At 44.3% G+C, this 8,833-nt stretch overlaps 1 protein-coding gene across 1 annotated transcript in view; it reads left to right on the top strand.

The window, feature by feature from the left end:
• The first annotated feature begins 734 nt into the window (after positions 1–734).
• Positions 735–8,833, top strand: part of LOC144474446 (guanylate cyclase 32E) — a 35,500-nt gene continuing 27,401 nt past the window's right edge. The window contains exon 1 of the mRNA XM_078189290.1: positions 735–1,653. The gene's annotated coding sequence lies outside the window, so the exon portion shown is untranslated. The remainder of the gene's footprint in view (positions 1,654–8,833) is intronic.

Below are 8,833 nucleotides of genomic sequence, written 5' to 3'. Positions count from 1 at the left end.
GAGACTGAATAGAGATCGAAATTCGAGGTATAGTAAATTTTCTAGAATTGTTCTATGGCTTATAAACAAAAATGGACAATTTTGAAAGAGGAGATACTTTCGTAATTTACTTGTTTAATTCCATTTCGATCGAATTTGAAGAAAAAGAACCTGTTACGTCTCTTACGGCGAATACACTCGTACAGTTAATTATATTTAATTATACCTACAAATAATGCACCAACTTTAACCAAAGCAACATACTACCTACTTCGATCCCTCCAAATTATAATAAACATTGAACAAAACTATTAAACTATACACCAACTACAAATATCCCCATCTCTCCCAGCTGCATCTAAACACATCCCACCGCTCATAAAAATTCAAAGAAAAGTTGCGACAATTTCGAACCTTGTCACCCCTAAACAATGAATGAATAAACAACCCCTCTACCTAACAACCTCTTCGCGTTCTAAAAGCTTCGGAAAAGAGTTAAGAAGGTCGCAGGTGAAGGTCCGCCGCGCGAGCCGTTAAAAACGTCGCGCGCGAGAGTTCCTCTCTCGGCCTCCCTCTTTTTCGAATCGTTTCGGCGCTCATGCGCGGCCGAGCGCGCGCGCCGGCCACGGGCCTGTGAATGGGCCGACGACGACGCGGCGACGCCGACGCTGAACGACGCTGAACGACGCGCGACGCACGGGTGCCTTGCCGAGGGAAAGAGGACGAGTCAGTCTGGCCGCGCGCGCCCACGATCACTGTCGACCGGCGGTCTCACGTCGTGTTCACCTCGCGCCGGCGGCACCGCGTGTTACAAACGTTCTCCACCGGGACCATCGTCTGCAAGACGGTTCCGCTCTCGTATTTATAGCGTTACGGAATCCGCAAAACGCGCACGAAACGCTGGAAGACGCGGTCGGCGCGCGCCGCTTTTCAATTTCGCGCGCGATTGGGGAGATTCGACAAGATTGCTGGAAATTTGAGAAGTTAAGGTACCAAAGTAGGGTACCGAAGGTTGGAGCCAGGGTCTGGAAGTCAGGAGTTGATTGGAAGGTTAGGAGTTGGTCCAAAGGTCGCAGTTCGGTCGTGATTTAATCGTGGAACCCTTTTGGCTAAGGCTAGACTTTTAGCTAAAGCTAGACTGTCAGCGAAAGGCTAGACTTTTAACTAAAGGCTAGACTTTGAGCTGAAGGCTAGACTTTGAGCTAAGGCTGGACTTTTAACTAAAGGCTAGACTTTTAACTAAAGGCTAGACTTTTTGCTAAAGGCTAGACTTTTAACTAAAGGCTAGAACAGTCGTCCGCGCGTTTTCATATCGCCGATCCGGCGCGGCGATCGCGCGCCGCATTCTTGCACGCTCCTCTCACGTGGACCGACCTCGCGAATTTCAATTGCGAGATTCTAGCCACCGGCCGCCGGCGGAATGCTTTAATTTTCTTCCGCGGCGGTGGTGCTCTTTGTCACGATCAGCAAGTTTTCTCTGCGGCAAGCAAACGTGTCCCGCAGGAATGAGAGCGCGGGTGTCGCTCAGCCGATCCACCAACACGCTGTCGTACCAGCGACTCTGAACACTGTGCCTGCTGACTGCACTAGTGGCTGCACTGTTGGCTGCAGTGCTACACCGTTGGCTGCTACTCTTCGCGGAGCGTTGTTAAACGAACAAACAGGACGATCAAGGTAAGCGATTACACGGCTCGGGAGGAAACCGCGATTCGACGGCTCGGCTCGCCGCAACTTCCTCGCGTTGACTCATTTCGTCAGGCGGACATCTCCGAAATCGAGCGAGATTTCCGAGCTTCTCGGAAAAAGACGACACGCGGACAGAGATTCCCGGTACAATTAGCTGATTTACTTGTCCGTGGGTTGGAATGACTTGTTTCCTGGTGATAGGAGGAAAATTACGCGAACCTTGGACTTGGAGGTTTTGCAATCGCTTGGTTTAATGGGGGACAGATGTGCGATGGTGATGTATGACGTTGCTTTGGGAGAATTTGATCTATTTTATTATAGTTACTGACTGAGACGTACATGTAATAGTTGTTATAGTTATTTATATATCTGTTTCTATATATTTGTTTCTATATTTATTTCGATATTTATTGCGATATTTATTTCTATATTTATTTTATACATTTTGTCATTCGAAAATGAAAGAATAAAAGAACTTAATGTCATACGTATTTTTTATTCTCAAAAAAGTTAGTCTTATTTAACAAAAAATCTTTTAATAAAAAAGTGGCTTCGCTGACGTAACTAAAACCTAACTAACTATTTAAATTCATGAAGTGGCAATCGTTGAAATCGAGATCGAAAAATCAATCATCCTCTGTTTGAATAAAAATTGAAGCAGCCTTGGTGCTCGACGCTCGAGTAAAAGAGCCATTCATCAAGATCATTTTTCCCAAACGTACTTTCTCGATCCCTATCTATAGGATTAGGCCAGCTCGAAGGTCCGTGGCGAGCGATTCGCGGATCGCCGGGCTCTAGATCAGCCAGAAAGCGACTCGCGCGGCGATCATACGGGGGAGGGGGACCGACTTTCGAAAAAGGTGATCTCGAATCTATGTCACATGGTGTTACATAGAGGATTTTAGGCACGCCTCGGCAACGAAGGTTGCGTCAACCGTGGACGCGCGCGCCGGACGGGGGGGCCTCGGGGCTATCGCGCTCGGGTTTCTATTCGCCCCGGACACATTTTCTAATTAATCGCCGCGCCGAATGGATAATGGACGATCGACATAATAGATCGATATGGTCCGGGCGCAGCGTCGTTCGACGAATAATTTATGAGACATAGACCGCCTCCGCGAAACTCTCGCCGTGGTATCTCGGCGAACGCGCTTCGCAGACATAAATCTCTGAATTCTTAAAGGAAGGTCTCCTCTTCTGGCTACCGTGGAAATAAAAGCACGTTTTCGGCGTTGTTCAACGTTTTATTAAAACTGGCACGGTCGGGCGAACTTTTAGGAACAAGCTCTTGAAATATTTGCTAGGTGGGTATCTGTTAAATTGCTTTTGCTTTTAGTTTTCTTTGGTTATGGTGGTTGTTAGCAGACTGCAGGTTTTGCTGTGTTTTACGAGTATACTTGTTGTAATAAACAATTTTTTAATAGAAACGTTTCATTATTATAGATAAAATAATAGAAATATTTTTTTTTTATAGATAATATAATAGAAATGTTTTATTATTATAGATAAAATAATAGAAATATTTTTTTGTTAGTATACTTATGTAACTTTAACCCGACTGTAGTTTACAAAAATAGGAATGATGAATGACAGATGATTCTCAAGGTACACGCTGTATATTGTTTCAAAGAAGCAAACATTTCGTCCGCATGAGATCGTGAATAATTGTTTACACTATTTGAATTACGTGTTTGATTTTGTATAGTTTATCGCTGTTAATACTATAGTAACTTCTCCGTAGATATTTATAAGAAATAAAAATCGTTTGGTCGATTGACATGTTAATTTGTCATAAATGCGTAGAAACCTAGTTATTACACCATAGATTATTATGATAATAATTATTGGAAATTAGCGAAAGCAATTTTAATTTTAGAAGAAAATTTACAATTTAATTTAAGCTATAAATAAATCACAGGAATAAATTATACATAACCCTAATCATTCACATAACCCTCTCGCAATCTTAAAATCCTTCCCAACGCTATAACAATAATCAAATCCTATCGCCTTACCCTAATTACACATAAAATCCTTAAAAAAATAATTCCAAACTCCAAACTTAAAATCCCCCGACGCCATAAAAACATACACAATGCTTTTAAATCTTTCAAAACAATTAAACCTTCACTCCTCCAAACTGAGGATTTCAGACTTCAAACAACCAGCCACGCGATTCTCCCCTCGGAGCAGTATTCAAAATATACGATCGACAACGAATTAAAAGGCGTCCTTCCACTTATCACATTTCCAAATCGTCGAGGCCCTAAATCAATCTCCGGCCGGCACAGCGTGTCATCGATCCCCATAGAAGATCGCGACAGCGCTCTCGCAGCGCGCGCTCTATTTTCGTGTTTATCGGCCGGTCCGGTTTATTTTCGTAGAGAGGGCTGGACCGTGGTCCAGAGGCTAGAGCACCACGGCCACTGTTTGTTTCTATTCCGTGTCGCGATGCCCGTCGGGCACGATCTCCGAGTTCCGAAAGCGGCTGCTCCGCCGCGCCGATCTTAACCCTTTCGCTCCGAGCGCCGCGTATATGAGGCATCTAAATGACTTTGCTCCAATTAGTTATAATTTTGTATTTTAGTAATTTTGTATTTTAGTAAGTTTCTGTTTTGATAATTTTGAATTTTAGTAATTTTGTATTTTGAGAATTTTGTATCTTAATAATCTTGTATTTTAATAATTCTGTGTTTTAATAATTTTGTATTTTATGAATATTGTATTTCAAGAATTTTGTAGAACCTTTATCTAAACCTAAGAAAACCGTATATACAGAAACCGCGCGCACTGTGCACATTTCTAGCGCGAGCTTTCGTCTAATGACAGTACCGACGACGCTGCCGTAGCGAAAGGGTTAAAAATCGTCTGATCCCTCCTGATCCACCAACGACGAAAACCGTCTTCCCATATACACGTCTTGCGATCGTTTCGCGCGGTTTCGTTCCTGGCCGGGTTACGTTCCCCGCGGTTTCATTTCGCTGTGCGATATCTCGGTTTTCCGCGGGTGCTGCGCGCGCGTTGCCTCATCAGGGAAGTCTAGACCCCGACGACGGGGCAACTAGGTAGAAACTTGGCGCGTTTACGTCCGCGTCGCAATATCCGAGCGCGGTTAACGGTCTCTTAACGCGAGTTTAACGGCGGAGTTTCCCGGGTTCCGAATGAAAACCGCGGTCCCGCGACACGGTCCGCCTTATCGCGAGTTGTTGAGAAAAGCGGGCTGATCGCGAGCGGATCGGAAGCGGATTGAAAGCTGCGACCAGGCCGAAAACGTGAGAGTCGAGCGGATTGCGAGCGGAGATCGCGCGAGGATCGAGAGCGGATGAAGAACTGCGACCGAAAGCGGGAGAGCCGAGCGGACCGCGCGAGGATCGTTTCAATTATCCGAAGTGACGAGTCGGAACTCCCGGTTCAGAGACAAGATTACCCGTGTCCAATTTACGAAAACAATTTTTCTCCCCTCGTAAACGTCATCCGCGAGCGGTGTCTCGCGCGAAGTCGGTTAATGCGTGTTGCCCGAACCAGTCAGGGACGTCGGCGCGCCGCGGTACCCTTTGATTCTCCGACACCTTTCTCGATCAAATTTAATCGCGTCGCTCGATCGCGCGCCGGTGACAGGTGCCGCTCGCCGAATCTCCGGATTTTCGGGGCCTGGGACCAGCTGGCCCCCGCCCGGCTACGTGTACTATAGGTTGGACCCCGGCCAGACTTACCCTACCCTAGCGTGATTTATCGGGGTCCGGGCCCGGCACGTGGCTACAGTTGCGCGCGGCCCGCTCATTCACAAACGGCACGCAGCGGCTAGAGAGTCCTTTCCTCGTGTCCTCGATCGCTCGCCTCCTCTCCCTTTTCTTTATTTTTGCGGCCGAGATCCCAGACCTTGCCTCTCTCTAGTCTCTGTTCCGGCTGCGGCGCGGAACGCGCGCGGACTCTCGGTGGACTCTGTTTTCAGCGCAGCGTTTGACGAATTCGGGAATTACGTTCGAAATAATTTAATATCTGGTCGATGCAGAGAAAATGATGCATTTTCTTAGATGCAATGAATTCAAACGATGTTCTTGTAGTTTTTTTCATATGAGTTTAAACTTTATATGATATAAATTTTATATGGTTAGCAAGCAAATTTAATTTACTAAGCAAAAGCTGCAACGCAATGTACATAAATCAAGCCTTTAGGTAAATACATACGCATCGCCATTATTATATAATATATATCACCATTATTATATAATTTTTGTTTTAAATATTAAATATCCTTCGCGATTAATAAAATGAAAATGGAAACGAAAATTTAACATTGTGCCAAAGTTTTGCGACCCAGTGACCGATCGGTAAAGTATTAAATATTCTGTCGAACGAACTGAGTCCTCCGTAAAGATTCTGAAAATTCTCTTTTCATAGTTTGCAGCGACGAGGACTCGCGGCAAAGTAGATTTCCCCAGAATTCCCCCATTGTAAGATCGTGTTTTATGTACGCGACCAGCTTCTTCTTCTTCTTCTTCTTCTTCGTCTTTCTGACCCACTTCAGAGGTAGTCGCCGAGAGAAGTTTTCGGAGTTTTCCGGGGAAACGGACGGCCGGGCACGGACAGACCCGATTGCGATCACTTCCGGCAACTTTCTCGGTGCTTACACCGGCTACCACATTTTATCGGGCACCGTACGACAGACAATTAACCCTTTTGCAGCGGAAACCGTTTGTTGCGACGCGTTTTATGGGAGCAACGTCGCGTATTTTTGTTTGGATTTAGGTTAGGTCAGGTTATGTCGGGTTATTTCATTCGGCTGATGATATTTTTGTGAGGCGATTTTTTAGCATTTCCTTCGGTTATTATTAGTTAGGTTAGTTATTAGTCGAGTATAAAGGGTTAATCGTCTTTTTCATCGGCAACCTTTACTGTTAATTCTTTGCTAAAGAATTCTATTCTAAGATATTTCAACTATAATTCTAAAATAATTTGTCTGATATAAAGCATTTCCACTTTACATGACACAGTGAATTTTATATTATGCTTTCAACAATTTTTCAAATCTAATGTTTCATAATATAAAAATTATCTTAGAACGTGCTGTAAAAATTTTATAGTGATGTCTCAAGGTTACTACTTTAACTGAGAGTTACCTTACCACTCGATTGCAAAGGGTTAAACGTAAAAATTGTTGCCACTCGCCGTCGATGCGTTTTAACAACTTTCCGAAGTTCGATGCAAAAGTCGGAGCCTTGTAAATGAAACGCGCGTCTGAATCATCTACTCTCGTTGATCAGAACGATGACGGCGGCGATGTGAAATGTTCGAGCGCGCGAGCACTGGTGACGTAATTAAAGGGGAATTCCCACATTATGAGCGCGAACTATCAATGTAAACACTACCATTCTCTGGACCATATTTACCAAACCACTCGCCAAACAATTCTGCTTTACCAAAGTTCTACTAAAAACGATCTCACGTTGCACTATAAAAAGCGAACTATGCAATATTCCCGTCCGAGCACAATTCCTTTTACGACAACAGCTCTTCTCTTTCGAGCACCATCGCGGCTGCCGTAATACCACGGAAATTAATAGTATATTTTATTTTCACCGTGATGCAACCATTAATCTCAGCCGCCGACTGTAAAAAAACTAAAAGTTATTCTTGCTGGGATCGTTATGCTAACCGCTGAAGTGGAAGTGACTGATGACTGCGAATTTTATGCACTCGTGGAAAAATTGTGAGTTTCAAATTTGGTATAGTGAGCGCATTGAAAGAATTTTTATGGGTCAAGGAGATTTAATTAATGTGGTTATTTTTTAATCATTTAGTATTAATGTAATTAATTAGATTATATTTTACTGTAATTAGTCATGCATTATTAATCTAGTTAATCTGAGTATATTATAATTAATTGAAATACTTTAATAAATATAGCATGCGAGCATTAAAAGTCACAGTTAAAGCAAACAATAGAAAACATTCTATACAACTCCCACTTCTTTCAATCGAAGCAGACAATTTTTATTTCGCATAAAAATCCGCAGTCTTCGAATGATAAACTTCTTTGGACTATATTCAACATATCTGAGGCATCTCATAGTCATTTTCATATTCAAGAATCGCTCATCCTACTTCTACCTAACAGCGTCTCGCCCCATCTTTCTACACGACTGAAACGTTTCAATATTCTCAGAAAACCCTCTCGCTACGAGATAATAAAGCAGTCGAATGAAGCATAAAACGAAGTAAATAAAACCTGCAGAAAATCGAACGAAATCCCAGGTCCATCGGGTTCGATAGATCAAAGATGAGAACAGCCCTCCTCTTTAATCAACGTACGAGTACTCCGACTCCGTGCCGACCTCGCAGAACAGCCGACTAGGTTATATATTCCACGCAGAAGAACTGTCTAGGTTATATATTCCTCGCAGAAGAGCCGTCCAGGTTATATATTCTAGAAGACCGGTCGATTTGCGAACGAAAGAAGAAATTTGGGGAACGCCGCTCGTAAATTTCCACGATAAAAGGTGGGAGGTCGTATATTTCGGGTCCGGTCGCGAGTGTACGCACGGTTCCTATCCAATAGCGTTCGCAGAAGCGGCCTCTCCTCGCTCCCGTAAGAAATTGTTATGAAAAAGGAGCCGACAAAAGGGACTGCCTTATTCCGCTCGATGGACCTTATCAGATTCCATCGGGTTGCAGCGTGACAAGGTCTCTGACGCTGGCTACTTCGCGGCAAACCTTACGGCCGATCCTTCCTCATCCGTCCTCTTTCTCCTTGACGCAGGGTCCCCGCCTTTTGCCTCCGCGGGCTCTCTTCTTGCTAATCAGCGAAACGAGAGATAAAAACGCGACGTTGTCTTGGCTTTTCACTGGTCGAAATTTTTTCACTGGTCAACTGCGCGACGGAGAAATGGGAGCAAGCTAAAGCTGGGTGGTTCAGCTAAGAGCTCGGTGAGGGTGGAAGAGGTCCTGCGAAGCGAAATATGGACGGACGATCGGGGAAACCGTCGACGGAGTTTTGCTATCTGCTCGGAACGTCTGCTCGAAGATCTGTTAAATTTCCGTGACGCGTCCCGGAGCTTTTTGGCCACCTCTCTGGCATCGTTGGAGGTTAGGTTCACTTTTGATTCGTCTGCTGTTTTGCTTGGAGGTTAGGTTCACTTTTGATTCGTTCGCTGTTTTGCTTGGAGGG

Source organism: Augochlora pura, chromosome 8 (assembly GCF_028453695.1).
Source record: "Augochlora pura isolate Apur16 chromosome 8, APUR_v2.2.1, whole genome shotgun sequence".
In the NCBI taxonomy this organism is placed as follows: domain Eukaryota; kingdom Metazoa; phylum Arthropoda; class Insecta; order Hymenoptera; family Halictidae; genus Augochlora; species Augochlora pura.
The sequence above is the reverse complement of the archived record's forward strand: the minus strand, read 5'-3'. Positions and strand labels throughout refer to the sequence as shown.